This window comes from Chiloscyllium punctatum, chromosome 11 (genome assembly GCF_047496795.1).
Source record: "Chiloscyllium punctatum isolate Juve2018m chromosome 11, sChiPun1.3, whole genome shotgun sequence".
Classification (NCBI taxonomy): domain Eukaryota; kingdom Metazoa; phylum Chordata; class Chondrichthyes; order Orectolobiformes; family Hemiscylliidae; genus Chiloscyllium; species Chiloscyllium punctatum.
Window position 1 is genome coordinate 44,456,807 of NC_092749.1, and position 16,478 is coordinate 44,473,284.

General features: G+C 40.2%; 1 protein-coding gene across 13 annotated transcripts in view; it reads left to right on the forward strand.

Annotated features, from left to right (window-relative positions):
* Positions 1 to 16,478, forward strand: part of LOC140482942 (transcriptional-regulating factor 1-like) — a 280,570-nt gene that overhangs the window by 88,302 nt on the left and 175,790 nt on the right. Inside the window, exon 3 of one of the 13 annotated variants that reach the window (XM_072580706.1) lies at positions 7,828 to 7,978. The exons of the other annotated variants lie outside the window; for them this stretch is intronic. The gene's annotated coding sequence lies outside the window, so the exon portion shown is untranslated. The remainder of the gene's footprint in view (positions 1 to 7,827; positions 7,979 to 16,478) is intronic. 13 annotated transcript variants of the gene reach the window in all.

Genomic DNA, 16,478 nt, shown 5'->3' on the forward strand with positions numbered 1-16,478 from the left:
TTTGAAATAAAGGCCAACATTGCATTTGTCGCCTTTATTATCCGCTGAACTTGGATGCTTTAAAACCTTCTGCAGGTTAATACTCAGCTCCTCTGTTCTCCTTGCCAAAAGTACATAACACCCTCCCTTTTTTTTTATTCCTCATATTATTCCATCTCCCATTTTAGTGCAACTGCATAACCTGCCTGCATGCCTTTGCATACTCTGTCATTCTCACCACTTGCCTTTCCACATGTTTTTGCATTATCTGCAAACTTGGCTGTAGTACATTCACTTCCCTCATCCAAGTCATTAATGTATATTGTGTATAGTTTGGCTGCAGGACTGATTCCTGTAGCATTCCATTATTTTCATGTTTCCATCCTTAAAATGACCCCCTATCCCAACTCTGTCTTCTGTCTGTTCGCCTATCCTCAATCCATGCTAATATACAAACTCAAATACAATGAGCTCTTATTAAGTAGCCTAACGTATCAAATGCCTTCTGGAAATTCAGATATATTACATCAACTGCTTTCCTTTACCTATCCTACTTATTACCTCCCCAAAGAACTCTAATAAATTTAATAGGCATGCTTTTCCTTGAAGTCATGCTGACATGTGCTTGAGCATGTTACGGTAAATGCTCTACTGTTTTATCTTTTATAATAGACTCTTCAACATTTTCCCAAGAATGCTTGTTAAGCCAACTGGCTTCTCATTACCTTTTTTGTCTCCATCCTGTTTTGAACAAAGGCGTTATGTTGCCAGTTTCCCAATTCTCTTTTCAAGAATCGAAGGGTTTTTGGAAGATTGTTACAAGTGCATCAATCAACTCTGTATCTACTTTGGATGCATCTGAGAATATTAAATCAGGTACTAAGAACTTAGTCTTTTGTCTAAGTAGTTTCCTCACACTTACTCTTCACTTGTGACGATCTATTTCTTCGACTTTTAGCCCATGAATTTTTTAGTAATTTTGAAATCTTGTTAGTGCTTTCTACTGTCAGGATTGATGCAAAGCATTTATAAAGTCATAGAGGTGTACAGCATGGAAACAGACTCTTCGGTCCAACCTGTCCACGCCGACCAGATATCCCAACCCAATCTCGTCCCACCTGCCAGCACCAGGCCCACATCCCTCTCAGCCCTTCCTATTCATATACCCTTCCAAATGCCTCTTAAATGTTGCAATTGTACCAGCCTCCACCACATCCTCTGACAGCTCATTCCATACATGTACCTCCCTCTGTGTGAAAAAGTTGCCCCTTCGGTCTCTTTTATCTTTCCCCTCTCACCTTAAACCAATGCCCTCTAGTTCTGGATTCCCTGATCCCAGGGAAAAGACTTTGTCTATTTATCCTATTCATGCCCCTTATAATTTTGTAAACCTCTTTCAGATCACCCCTCAGCCTCCGCTCCAGGGAAAACAGCCCCAGCCTGTTCAGCCTCTCCCTATAGTTCAACGCCTCTCCCAGCCTGTGTTCACTTTGGCTTCTCTGAGATATTTGTAAAGAAGCAGTTGATGCCAATTTTGGTATTATTTGCAAATTTGTCATAGAACATAGAAAAGTACAGCACAGAACAGAACAGGCCCTTTGGCCTACGATGTTGTGCCAAAATTTAATCCTAATGTAAAATATAGTAATTTAACCTACGCACTCCTCAACTCACTGCTGTCCATGTGCATGTCCAGCAGTCACTTAAATGTCCCCATTGACTCTGCTTCCACCACCACAGCTGGCAGCGCATTCCATGCATTCACAACTCAAAGTTTATTTTCTGTCTCTTCATCTTTTTTGCTTGTCATTTGGTTTTTAAAACTCTCAGAATCTTCTGGCTTAATACTAAACTTTGCCACATTATATATGTATTTTCTTTCAGTTTGATGTGATATTTAACTTACCTGATTAGCCAGTTTTGGCTTCTCCCTTCCAAAGTTCCTCCTTGCTCTGGGATATGTCTTTGCTGAGAGACATGAATTTTAAAAGAAAAAGTCTGTCATTATTCCTCAACTATTGGGTGGCACTTTGGCTCAGTGGTTAGCACAGCTGTCTCACAGCGCCAGGGACCCAGGTTTGATCCCACCCTGGGGCAACTGTCTGTGGGGGGTTTGCAGATTCTCCCCATGTCTGCATGGGTTTCCTCCAAGTGCACAGGTTTCCTCCCACAGTCCAAAGATTTACAGGTTAGGTGGATTGGTCATGCTAAATTGCCTGTAGTGTGCTGGCCAGGTAGATTAAGACCATAAGACATTGAAGTGGAAGTAAGGCCATTCAACCCGTCGAGTCCGCTCCGCAATTTAATCGCGGCTGATGGGCATTTCAACTCCACGACGCGCGCTCTCCCCGTAGCCCATAATTCCTTGCGAGATCAAGAATTTATCAATCTCTGCCTTTAAAGACATTTAACATCCTGGCCTCCACTGCACTCTGTGACAATGAATTCCACAGGCCGGCCACTCTCTGACGGAAGAAATGTCTCCTCGTTTTGGTTCTAAATTGACCTGCTCTAATTCTAAGGCTATGTCTATGGGTCCTAGTTTCCTTGCCTAATGGAAACAACTTCCCCAGTGTCCACCCTTTCTAAGCCATGCATTATCTTGTAAGTTTCTATTAGATCTCCCCTCAAACCTCTCAACTCCAATGAATACAATGCCAGGATCCTCAGCTGTTAATTGTATGTTAGACCTACCATTCCAGGGATCATCCGTGTGAATCGCTGCTGGACATGCTGCAGTGCCAGTATGTCTTTCCTGAGGTGTGGGGCCCAAAATTGGACATAGTATTCTAAATGGGGCCTAACTAGAGCTTTATAAAGTCTCAGAAGCACATCGCTGCTTTTATATTCCAACCCTCTTGAGATAAATGACAACATTACATTCGCTTTCTTATTCACAGACTCAACCTGCAAGTTAACCTTGAGAGAATCCTGGATTAGTACTCCCTTTGTACTTTGGTTTTATGAATTTGCTCACTGTTTAGAAAATAGTCCGTACCTGTTAATTTTTCCAAAGTGCAAGATGTTGCATTTGCTCACGTTGAATTTCATCAGCCATTTCCTGGACCACTCTCCTAAACTATCTAAATCTTTCTGCAGCCTCTTCACCTCCTCAGCATGACCTGCCTGTCCAGCTAACTTTATATCATAAGTGAACTTTGCCAGAATGCTGCCAGTCCCTTCACCCAGATCATTAATATATAAAGTGGACAGCTGCGGCCCCAACACTGAACCCTGTGGGACACCACTTGGACATCAGCTTCTATTCCGATAAAGAACCTTTTATTCCAACTCTCTGCCTTCTGTCAGACAGCCAATCCTCAATCCATGCCAGTAGCTCACCTCAGACACCATGGGCCCTCACCTTACTCAGCAGCCTCCTGTGAGGTACCTTTATCAAAGGCCTGTTGGAAGTCCAGATAGATAACATCCACTGCATTTCCCTGGTCTAACCTACGTGTTACCTCTTCAAAGAGTTCTAACAGGTTTGTCAGGCACCACCTCCCCTTACTAAATCCATGTTGACTTGTTCTAATTGACCCGTACTTCCAAGAATTCAGAAATCTCATCCTTATCGATGGATTCGAGAGTTTTACCAACAATCGAGGTTAGGCTAATCTGCCTATAATTTTCTATCTTTTGTCTTGCTCCTTTCTTGAACAATGGGGTTACAGCAACAATTTTCCAATCATCTGGTATTTTTCCTGATTCCAGTGACTTTGGAAAGATCACAACCAACACCTCTGCTATTTCCTCAGCCATCTCCCTCAGAACTCTAGGATGTAGCCCACCTGGGCCTGGGGATTTATCAATTTTTAGACATTTTAGCTTTTCTAGCACTTCCTCTTTTTAAATGACTATTATACTCAACTCTGCCCCCTGACTCTCCTGAATTGTTGGGATATTACTCATGTCTTCCATTGTGAAGACTAATGCAAAATACTTATTAAGTTCTTCAGCTATTTCCTTATCTCCTATCATTAACTTTCCAACATCAATTTGGAGCACCCCAATGCCTCCTTTTGCCTCTTGTTTGTTTGTTTCTTATGTACTGAAATAAACTTTTACTATCATTTCTAATATTATTGGCTACCCTACCTTCATATTTGATCCTCTCCTTCCTTCCTTCTCTCTTTGTTATCCTCTGTTTGTTTTTGTAGCCTTCCAAATATTCTGATTTCCCAGTTCTCTTGGCCACTTTATGGGCTCTCTCTTTTTCTTTGATGTATTTCCTGACTTCCTTTGTCAGCTGTCTAACCACCACCACCAGATAATATTTCTTTGGGATGAACCTGTGTACTGTGTCCTCAATTACACCCAGAAACTCCTGTCATTGTTGCTGTACTGTCTTCCCCACAAGGCTCTGCTTCCAGTTCATCAGTTCATCTCTCATGCTGCTATAAATATCTTTATTTAACTGTAACACCATTACATCCAATTTGCCTTCTCGCTTTCAAACTGCAGACTGAACTCTACCATTTTATAATCACTGCCTCCTAAGTGTTCCTTACTTTAAGATCTTTTATAATGTCTGGCTCATTACATAGCACCAAGTCCTGAATAGCCTGCTCCCTTGTGGGCTCTATCACAAGCTGTTCCAAAAAACCAACCTGTAAGCATTCCATGAATTCCCTTTCTTTGGATCCACCGGCAACACTATTCACCCAGTCCACCTGCATATTGAAGTCCCCCATGATCACCGTGACCTTGCCTTTCTGACATGCCCAATCTATTGCCCCGTACGTCTTGTGCCCTGGTCCTGATCACTGTTAGGAGGTCTGTTCATAACTCCCATTATGGTTTTTTTGCCTTTGTGGTTCCACAACTCCACCTGCACAGAATCCACATCATCTGACCCTATGTCATTCAGTGCCAAAAATTTAATTTCATTCTGAACTGACAAGGCAACCCCACTCCCTCTGCCTACCTCCCTGTCTTTTCAATAAGTTGTAAATCTTTGGATGTTTTACTGCCAGTCCTGAACCCCCTGCAACCATGTATCTGTGAAGCCTATCACATCATAATCATTCACAATGATTTCTGCTGTTAATTCATCTACTTTGTTACGAATACTATGAGCATTCAGGTAAATGCCTTAATGCTAACTTTCTTATAATTATTAGAGATATTGGAAATCATAAGATGTCCTGCCTTATCCTTCCTTTTTGCTGCATTCCTAGCTTGCTTTGAGCTTAAACCCACATGTACACATTCTATTCTGCAGCTCATCTTTCCTTTTAACTCCATACTCCAAGTCGCTTTCGCTTTCCCTTCTGCCCGACTCAGAAGTTTAAAGTCCTACTGAGCACCGATTTTATCCTTTTTGCTAGAATACTGGTTCCAAATTGGTTCAGGTGGAGGCCATCCCAACGGTACAGATCTCCCTGTTTCAAAAACTGATGCCAATGCCCTATGAAATAGAATTCCTCTTTCCCACATCAATCCTTTAGCCACGTGTTTACTTCCCTAACTTTCTTATCCCTATGTCAATTGGCATGTGGCTCAGGCAGTAATCTGGAAATTATGACCCTTGAGGACCTGTACTTCAATTTCCTTCTGAGTGCTTGATAATCCCCAAACAGGCCCTCTACCCTAGCTTTGCCTCTGTTGTTAGTTCCAATGTGGACCATAACAACTGGATTCTCCCCCTCCCACTCCAATATCCTTTTAAGCCGGTTGGAGAGGTCCTGCACCCTGGCACCAGACAGGCAACACAGCATGCAGGACTCCTGATCCAGCTTGCATAGAATACTATCTGTCCCCCAAATTATAGAATCCCCAAAACAATGACTTGTCTTTTTGCTTCCCCCTCTTGAATGGCCTTCTGCACCCTGGTGCTGTCTCATCATGTCCGCAACCCTGGGAAATGCAGGAATAGGGTGGGTTGGTGTGGACACGATGGGCCAAATGCCCTACTTCCACACTTTAGGGATGATCTTTTTGTTTGGAGACCATTGACTGATCTTGTAGTCTCCATTACAACTTGTACAATCATCAGTTCATAAGGTGTCCCAAAATGTATTAAGTGTTTAGCAAGCTGAAAATATGCTCACGTGATTCTTCTGCTTAAATATTTTCCCCAGTTTTATGTTTCAGTTTTCCAGTCAAGTTTAATTTTTGTTGATAAATTAACATTTTGTCCTGACTGAGTAAATTAGAACTGTACCTCATTTTTTTCCAGCATTTTTTGTGGGCATAAGTTCGTTTAAATCGTGCTATTGCACTCCCAACAATCTGGTCGATAAGGACTCAACCCAGAGTTACTTGAGCCATATGGACCATGAGAACCGAAATGCACAATTTTTAGTCTGTGCTGACTTAACATCTCCATAGGGACAGTTGTTCACAGTTTGCATGTGACAATACCTTTTGGATCACCTTAGTGCTGGGAAATACTGCAGAAATGATAACCTGGGCCAAAATTAACAGTAATTTGGGCAAGTGTGGCTTCAGGGAAGACAGGACAGATTTGTTAAAGTCCAATCATGTTTAAATCGCTTGTTTTGAGTTGGGTTGCCAATGTTATTGACATGATATGATACCTAAGGCGTTTGATAACGTTTCACATAACAGGCTTCAACTTTGCTGACAAGCCGATGGTATGAAAGGGGTAGCCTGGAGAAACAACTGCTGAAATGACAGGAAATGATCGCCATGAAAATTGTTTTACGGTCACTCGGCAGGTATCCAGTTTGATTGCACGGGGATTAATATTTGGACTGTTGTTCTTAATAATGACTGGGACTTGGATGTCCTGAAGAAGGGTTCGTGCCCAAAACGTTGATTCTCCTGCTGCTTGGATGCTGCCTGACCTGCTGCGCTTTTCCAGCAACACATTTTCAGCTCTGATCTCCAGCATCTGCAGTCCTCACTTTTTCCACTTGGATGTTTAGGACAATCTCAAAATTTGCAGATGACCCCAAACCTGCAAGTAATATAAACTATGAGGATGACTGGTGATAAATTTCAAAAGGGCATAAACAGGCTAGTGGATTGAGCGAGCACATGAATAAAATTTCATGCAGAGAATTGTGAATTAATACATTTTGGTTGGAACACTGAGGGGAGATGTGGTAAATTCAAATATACAACTCGAATGGCACCATGTCCACAAACAATCAATCAAGCTTTGCTCTGGATGGTGTGAAGCTTCTTGTATGTTGCAGGAGCTAGACACTCATCCAGATAAGTGGGAAGTATTCCATCATACTCCTGATTTTGCATTGCCGACGGCGGGCAAGTTTTGGACAGTCTAGAAGCAAGTTATATAGTTATTTCTGCAAGATTCCTAGCCTTTTAACTTCTTTTCAAGCCACGTAATTATATGGCTAATTCAGTTCAGTTGCTGATCAATGATAACTCTGGATGATGATAGTCATTGATTCAGTGATGGTAATGCTATTGAATGTCAAGGAGCGATTGTTACATTCTCTTGTTAGAGATGGTCATTGCATGCCATACGTGTGGCATGAATGTCACTTAGCACTTGGCAGCTCAAACCTAGATATTGTTCAGATTGGACGGTGATCACTTCAGTATCTGAGGAGTTCTGAACAGTGCCAAACATTATGCAACCATCAGTGATTATCATACTTCTGATTTTATAATGTCGGGAAGATTGTTGATAAAATGACTGAAGATGGTTGTAATCTATGGAGTTAATAACAATTAGTTTTAGTTCACGAGATAAAATAAAGGAGTGTACATGTTTAACTTTGCTGCAATCTAATTGTTTCCCCCAGCAATGTTGCAGTAGTACTCGTCCTGTTGTAGCAATCAGGTGAAACTAAAATAATCATGTTGCTTTTGGTCATTTACTGATTCACCTTTGGTCATTGTTTTGAAAAGCTGTGGAATGAAGCTGGGCAGTTTGTGTGTGTGCTGGTGCTGCCTTCATGATGCTGACCAACTCCTGAAGCCTGTCACAGCCAGCTGATATCACCAGTCTCGTCTGCATATGTGTCGACAACTCTTTTTATTGACTACTTTGGCACTTGGAGTAAGTACTGTGATCACGTTGAATGAGAATAGTCTGGTCTTGTGGGAGACTACATCTATAAAATGTATGGAAATATATCTTTACAATGTACCTTTTAAGATTAGAGCACAGATTTCCTGTCACTTTGGCAGCAATTTTAAGCATCAACTTTAATTTAATGTGAAGTTGAAATCAATTGATTATCAGCGTTAACTTACTTAATTTCCCATTTCCTTTGAAGCTTGTAGGTACCTTTTTGCATATGTTCTACTTGAATGTTACTCAACTCTTGTTTTTAATTTTATATTTTGGGTTTTTGCAAAATATGCATTAACTAATTTAATTCTGTGTTCCTCTTCCTTGTAGTGCTGTCTTGGTGGAATTTTCTCTCATTTCCTTTACAAGTCAGATTTAAAATTCACGCAACTTAGCAAACCATACTGACTAAAGTTTGGTTCTTGAAATAACTGGAAACCAGTGGCAGAATACTTGAATCTGTCTGTGAACACATTGATTGATTTGGTTGTTACTTTTTCTCTTATCCTTGAATTGTATTGAATTTATTGTCACGTGTACCGAGGCACGGTGAAAAGCTTTGTCTTACAAACAATACAGGCAGATCAACGTTAAGTAGCATAGGTAAGTAAATAATAGGTAAACAGCGGCAAAAACTAAAAACACAGGTACAGGTGAATGCTAAGAGTTTGTAAGTCCCCTCAGTATTCTAATGACAGTAAGGTAGAAACTATTTCAAAGCCAGCTGGTGCGTGTGTTCAGGCTTCTGTACCTTCTCCCTGATGGTAGAGGTTGTAGAAAAATGTTGCCAGGGTGGGATGGATCTTTGAGAATGCTGGCAGCCTTTCCTTGACAGCGGGCCTGGTAAATGGATTCCATAGATGGGAGGTTGGCTTTTGTGATTGTCTGGGCCGAGTTCACCACTCTTGGTAATCTCCATAACCATCTCCGATCTTGAATGGTACAGTTGCCATACCAGAATGCTCTCGATGGCGCGTCTATAAAAGTTGGCAAGGGTATTCACCGTCATGCCTTGTGCTGTCATAATGGTGTTAATACTGTTTGGCATTGAACGTCCTCTGGTGCATCTTAAATAATTGTACCTTTTTCTGGTTGACTTAAAGCAGTGCAGAGACTTGGGATTAATCCAATAGTTTCTTGGCTTGTGTTGCCAATTAAATAACTGGATTGTTGATATTTCACGTCTCTTATCATTGTGAACCTGTATTGCGAAAATCTAATCCTTGTGGCTTCTTGCAATAGCTATTATTATTGTTGTTGTCCCCTATTGCCTTGGGTATACTCAACAGACCCATCTTTGGGGAGTTTCCTACTTGTCAATTATTTTAACTCTCAACAGTATTGTGTGAAGAGACAGCATTGTTTGCTGACTGCACTCGGCTCTGTCATCACCACCTCTTTTGACTTGTCCAGTGCTGCTAAATTCCTTATCCAACATCCAGCGGTGGGCAAACAGAAAGTTCGTCTGGTTAAATGTTTGGAAGCCAGAAGTCATTGGTTGTTGGCCCTGTTCCAAACTCAGTTCCCCAGCCACTGACTTCATCCCTCTCCATGGCAGCAGTCTGAGACTAACCAGTATGTTTCCAAACTTGATGTTACTTTTGGTCCCAAGGTGAACTTCAGACTTTGTACTCATTCAGTCACACAGATTGCTCCTTTCTTATTTCGCCTCTATCTTAATTCATCTGCTGTTGTTACATCTTTGTTGGCTCTGACTGGACTATTGCGAAATAGCTGGCTGGTCTCCCACATTTCTCTCCATGTAAATTTGAGATCTTGTATAACTCTGCTACCCATTCTTAACTTGCAACAAGTATCACCCTTATCACTCCTGTATTTTGCATCAAGCATACAATCTTGATTTTAAAATTTTCAGCTGTTCTATGTGGTCTTGCCCTCCATGTTGAAAAGAAATTTCCTGTTACCTTACAACCATTTGAGATGTGTGTACTGTTCGAATTCTGGCGTCTTCTGCATCCCCATTTTAATTGCTCGACCATGAATTGGTTGGCTGTGCTTTCAGTTTACTTGAACCCAAGCTCCTGAATGCACTCTGTCTTTCTGCGACTCTTTCCTCCTTTAAGACACTCCTTAAATCCACCTGCCTTAGCCACAGTTTTGTCATAGACTGTCTTATCACATGAATGTAAAGTGCCTTTGGTTTAAACTGACGTAAAATAAAGATGCCATTTTAAGTAGATGTTGATCTTGTTGCCATCATAAGGGAAGCTCGTTTTGTTCCAAATGTGTAGAGCATTTTACAAAGCTTTGGTTTGAGTCTGGTTAGCTATTGAAATTAACAGGGTTGGACAATGAACATGGGTGTGGAAAGGATTATGAACTATGAGCAATATTATCTGTATATTTAGCAGTGTAAGTTTTTCCTTGATATTTCAACAAACAGATATGTGTATAAGAATGAGATGAGAAGGAAATAAACTGAAAAAAAGTGTTGTAACTTAATGTTGTTTTTCATTTTTGAGATGAAATTTGCCTTTCCTGTTTTTCCCTAGTCAAGTGCATATGAGTGTTTTTAAGATCACATGTGGTTTGCAAATGTTCATATTTGCTAAGTCCTTTTATTTTGTTCTGTAAGTTTTGGTTTTTATTTGGGATATGAAGAATAACTTTTCCTGATGGTTGATGCCATTAGTGATATACAGCTCTTTAACTTCTCTCCTTTCTATGTAATGGTTTTGAACTGTTCTGCAGTTGCTTGCCTGTCAAATGCTACAGAATTGTGAAGGTGTAAAACAGTCACTTCTCTCAAGTTTAGCTGTAGAGATTGACTTGTTTTTTTTAAAAAAAGTTTGTTTTTAATTCCTGTCAGGCAAGGTTAAGATCAAAAGGATCTTATCACTTTGAAGAGTGGAAGCCATGTGCTGTGTGCTTATCAGTGTCATCAGGAAGTTGCTCATAGTTTTAAGTAAGGCTTTAGGTGTTTCAACAACGTGCTTCACCTGCTATCCACCCACATGTTGGATTTCCCAGAAATGATACATTGTGAAGGGGGGTGGATGTATATGACTGTGTCCGGAACCCAATAAAGAACCACTGTTTAAAATTAGTAACTAAGTCGTGAAACATGTTAATTCAGCCCTTTTCTTAGACAGTAAAGATGAAACGGCTTTTGTAAGGCTTCCCTGTGATGGTTTCTGTTTTTGTTAAGCTGCTGATGGAAAATAATATCAATCTGGTCATTGAAAGCATCCATGCTCTTGTGTAATTGGCTTATGTTTGAATACATGACGGTCATCATTTTGTATCATTTAAGAGCCTGATTGTCACCTGATTCGGCAGGCTTATTTGGTAGGTTGAGGATTCATTTGACTTTAAAGATGACTGACCCTCTCACATTATCTCAAGAAGTAGAAAATTTCATCTTTGGTGTCATGGTAAATGCAGTGAAGAAAATTTTTCAGCCGAGTTGATCCATGTAATGCAGATTCTGTCTGCGTCAAGATCTGAAAGGCAAGAATTTTTCACCCCCTGCCCAACCCTTTGTTGCCTTACTAAAGAAGGGCCAACTATTAGCAAAAGAGGGAGGTGTTGAATGTGTCAACTATTATTAGTTTGTGTATATATAGACAATTGAGCCAATAAAAATTGTGTGTATGGGTCAATTGAGACATTGAGTGTAATCGAGTGTTTCTTCACAGAAAGTGGTGCTTTTGCATGACTGTTTGAATAGTTTGTGTAAGCTTCTGATATTCAAATCATTATTGAGTTACTTCGTGGAGTATGAAAGCTCTATTTTGCAAAGATGTAATTCCTTTGCAGACTATTTGGTCACATTCATCAGGGTTTAGATTTTTGAAATGAAATAATGGATAGGCTATTTGGCCCTCAAACATACTGGGCTGATCAGTAAAGTCATGCCTAATGTGATAGTGGCATTAATGTCACTTCCTTATTGCTCCTATGCCCAACCTCCCTCACCCACCCAAATAGGTTACTGCCTTGAAATATTTGGTCTGTAATACTATTATTCACATAATGGGAAATGTTTTTCTTGGATGGATGTGGAGAAGAATAAACCCTGTGGTGTTCTCAAGGGAACTGTGTTTTGAAACCCTGCTCTTCATAATATTTGTAAATGGAAAACAGATCGCTTTGCTTTTGCTTTAATTGTAACTTTAGAATTTTCTTGTGGGAAGCAACTGTGTTTTGTGTTGCATTTTTATGCGGAACAGACTGCACGTCAGATGATGTTTCTCTGCAGTTAGGTGCAAAATAGCTGGTTTATGGATGTGTCCATTTGTGTCCAAACTGTGAACCCCAAGTTAGCTAATCAAAGTTTAAAGGCAAATAGCTGTAATTGCAAACTTTTGGCTCGGATTTTCAGTACTGCATGCTGAAGGGAAGCCATCAAGTGATCAGCTACTAAAATTTAAAACTCGATTCAGAAAGAATACATCTTCCTGAATTTGTTGATGATATCACCATGTTATATTGCTAGCTGCCTGATCTAGTCAAATGGAAGTGCTATAGCCTTAAGAAAATTGCAAGTTTCAACTTCATTGTATGACGTGAGCACATATTCCAGGCCAGAACGTGAGTGATTGAAAACGCTGCAATTCTGTTGAGATCTTAAACCAAGGCCGCGCTGCTTCCTCAGGTGGGTATACAAGATTCCATGAATGTTATTAGATGTAGAGGATGTCCTGGTCAACATATGTGTCTCTGCTCACATGATGAAAACAGACAATCTTGTTCATTGCTGTTTGAAATGCCTTCCCGTATGTTTTAAAAAAAGTTTGTTCTGAAGTTATTTGTCCACGTGACATTACGGTATCCTAATGTGCAATAACACATTCCTTATGACCAAATTAAATCTGTCTTCACAATCTGATTCCATTCTTTTTTAAAAACAGACTTGTATTGATGTAGTACCTTCACATGACCATCATACATTCCAATGCACTTTACAGCATTTGAAGTATAATTTTAATTGTTTTTTCAGAAATATTTTAGTGGGATTCCATGTTCACAATTTCCAAATAACTTAAAAGCCAGAGAAACCCCTGATAGAGCCTATTTTTGATGTATTGATTTGGATATAAGAGGCAGTTGAATATGACTTGCAAGAAATAGATGTTAAGTTCATTAGTGCACCTAGACAAGATGAGATACAACAGTAACGAGGGCAGAATGCACTTGATTTCCAGGAGGTTTTTAAATAAATAGATAATAAGTATCTCAGATTTCATTGACCAATATTAAAATTTATTACACGCTGGATAGAGGGTGAGTTGCAAAATAATGTTGGAGAAACAGTAGATATATATATAATATATGTAAGATAATTTGAAATAAGTGCTTGATACCAGGTCTTTGGGTCAATCCTTCAAACCATCTTTGTTGCATTGCTGGGAGATGATCTGAACTGGAAAAGCAGGAATGTTCTCCAATGACATCAAAGTTTCAGGTCCAATACATGATATTCTTGTTGCATTACACCCATAGTTTGCAATATACTGAATATTGACCAGCTACTAGCAAGCACTGTGTGGTTAGATTTATCTGCCTGCACCTTAAAGTCATAACCCATTGTCCTCTGTGAACCTTTTTAATTTCTTGACATGTGCCAGCATCAATACACAGGCATGTATTGAAACCTGGGGTCATCAAAAATCTCCTTTGTCCCCTTTCCACATTTGTAGTTTGTGTGTCCTTTCTTTGTCTTTGTACGTTAACTACCTCGTGTGAGAATCATTTTAACTTGATAATTGTTGAAAATCCCATGTCAGCATTGTCAATTTATTTGGTGAACCAAGCTAATCGACCATATTGAAATAAGTGGAAGACTAAAATAAAAGTATCTGCCATTGGCTTTTTGTTAATTTGATAAGAAACACTGTGTACGGTTGTTAGTTTCTGCTGTAGGTCTTAGTGTGACTGAAGAGGTTGAATCTTGACCTGAAGTACTTGAGCATAATGGGAAGGATGTCTCAAAAAGAAGTGGGAAAAAGAGTGTAGGATTTGCTTCCTTGTCTTTCCTCGTGTTCCAAAGCTCTGCTTCATCTTTCAGGTGTTTGGACTCTATGCATGGTGCAGCTTGATCGATAGCATGCCACCGTTTTGTAGCAGCCACCTCTTGGTTATTGTTAATGCTGTTGAAGCAAAAGGAGAATTTAAGTGTCTTTGTAGTGTTTCATATCCCTCCTTGGAACACTGGCCATTTAAAAATTGCAATAACAAAATTGGGAGAGGCAGATACTTTTGAGCCACCTGAGTGCATTGTCCAGTCTACTGTGGCTGGTTTTGCAGGAACTTTGTCCGAATGCAAGCTACAGTGGGCAAAATACAGATGCATAATAATTATAATGAGGCAGCTTAATATTCGAGTGACAAGATGTCTAATTCTGGTCACCACGTTATGAAAAGCGCAATGCCTGAATTTTCTGGAAACATTCTGCACGGTAATGGCACACAGACCTATGAACGCCATTACTATAATGCAAAAATGGCAAGGAACTGGGGTATGCATTAGTGATGCTGTTATGTTCATTGTCAAAATTTGCTGAACCTACAGCGCTGGTCTCCAAAGAGTAAAACATGGACTGTAGCAGTTCAAGAGGCAGCTCTCACCATCTTCTCAAGGACACCTAGGTGTGTCCAATAAATACTGGCCCAGCCAGCGCCGCTCACATCCTATGAGTGAATAACAAAAAAAAATGACAAAGTGAGACATGACTTAACCAACACTGAACAATCCTCCTTATTAACATGTGGGAGCTTTCCAACACTGGGAGAGGTGTCCCACAGACTAATTGTGCAACAGCTGGTTGGTCATACTCAAAGAATCATAGCTTTTAGTGAGCAGCCCAGATTCCTCCATAACCACTCCAAAGGTGATGTTGCAATAATATGCACTTGTCACGGAGCAGTCCAGAATCCTTCAACATTGACTCCAGACCCCATTAAGTCTCATGGTATTCACTCCAACAAGGAAAATTTTGCTTATTACCACCTGCCCTCCTTCAATTTATGTCTCCGTACTCCATGTTGAACACCACATGGAGAAAGATTAGTGCAAAAGATATAGCTGAAACATCTATATCCATTTTCACCCAGAAATGTCATTTGGATAATCTTGATCTTGTACTCGCAGTAATGATGCGAGTCTTCAACAAATTTGATTTACTCCACAGCATGTCAAGATGTGGCTGAAGGCTCTGGATACTACAAAGGCTATTAAACCTGACAACTAGCTGTGCCCCTAGTCATGCTGTTCCAGTACAGGCATGACACTGGCATCTATACAACATTGAAAATTACGAAGGCCTACACACAAAGTCAAAGGCGACGTAAATTCAACCTGGCCAGTTATTGCTAAATCAATCTTTTCTTTATTATCAGCCAAATGGTGGAAGGGTTAGTCAATGCTGCTCCCAAGTGGTACTGGTAAAGAACCTCCCCATGACTCTCATTCCCCCCACGGCAGTCGCTGCCTTCCCCTTACCCCTCCTCTTTGCCCCACTTCCCCTTCCACCCCTCTACTCCCTCCACTTCTGTTGCCCCTCTCTCTTTGCAGATACAGTTTGAACATTTTAAAAGGCAATTGGATAAGTTCATAAATAGAAATGGTTTGGAGGGTTGTGGGCCAAGCACAGGCAGATGGGACTTGTTTAATTTGGGAACATGGTTGACTTGGACCAAAAGGTTTGTTTCCAGGCTGTATGGCTCTGCCTATAAATAACTAGCCCCAAACCCTATTGTATCAGTGGTGATTTTACTGAATCATCACTGGAAATGTCCACAGCTGACTACACCATTACAGCCTAATGCTAAGGGTCTCAAAATTAAAATTTGCAGTTATTCAAGAAGTTACCAGCGAGTCAATTATTAATTGGTTTGTTTTACCAAGTTTGCTTCTGAATCCTCAAGTCGTAAATTAATTTTCTGAAGCAAAACCTTTTCTCATAACCTGACTGATATGTATTTCAAAATATATGATTTATTAAACCCTGTCACGAAGCGTGATTTGCAACTTGGAATGATGAATAGTTAAAGGTCACACAAAGTTCTGGAGACAGCTCCTTCCATATGACACTCTTGTTAACACTGATTTATGTATTGGATATGGGTTTTCAGCATCAATTTAATTATCAAATTAAACCAGTTGAACACATTATGAGTGATCTCCACATTACTGATCAGAGACATTGCTGTGAAGTGTATATCTGTTCAACAAGTTGGTCCATTCTGGATGTGTATGAAATTTTGGCCACAGTGCTCCTAGTCAGACTCAGTGCATATCTGGGCGTTTCTTAGTAGTGTTTGATCCAATTGTGACATGTACTATACATTGTAGGGTTGGGGAGTAAAATGTTTTTACATGGTGTTTGACTCTAGGCCAATGCCTCTTGAATTGTATTCTAATGTCTTGGCTCGACTATCTGTATTTTCTCAGCTTAATTCTCTGGTTCATTGCAGTGACAGTACCTAAACACTTGGCATTAGCATTCAGCAGGAAAAAGAT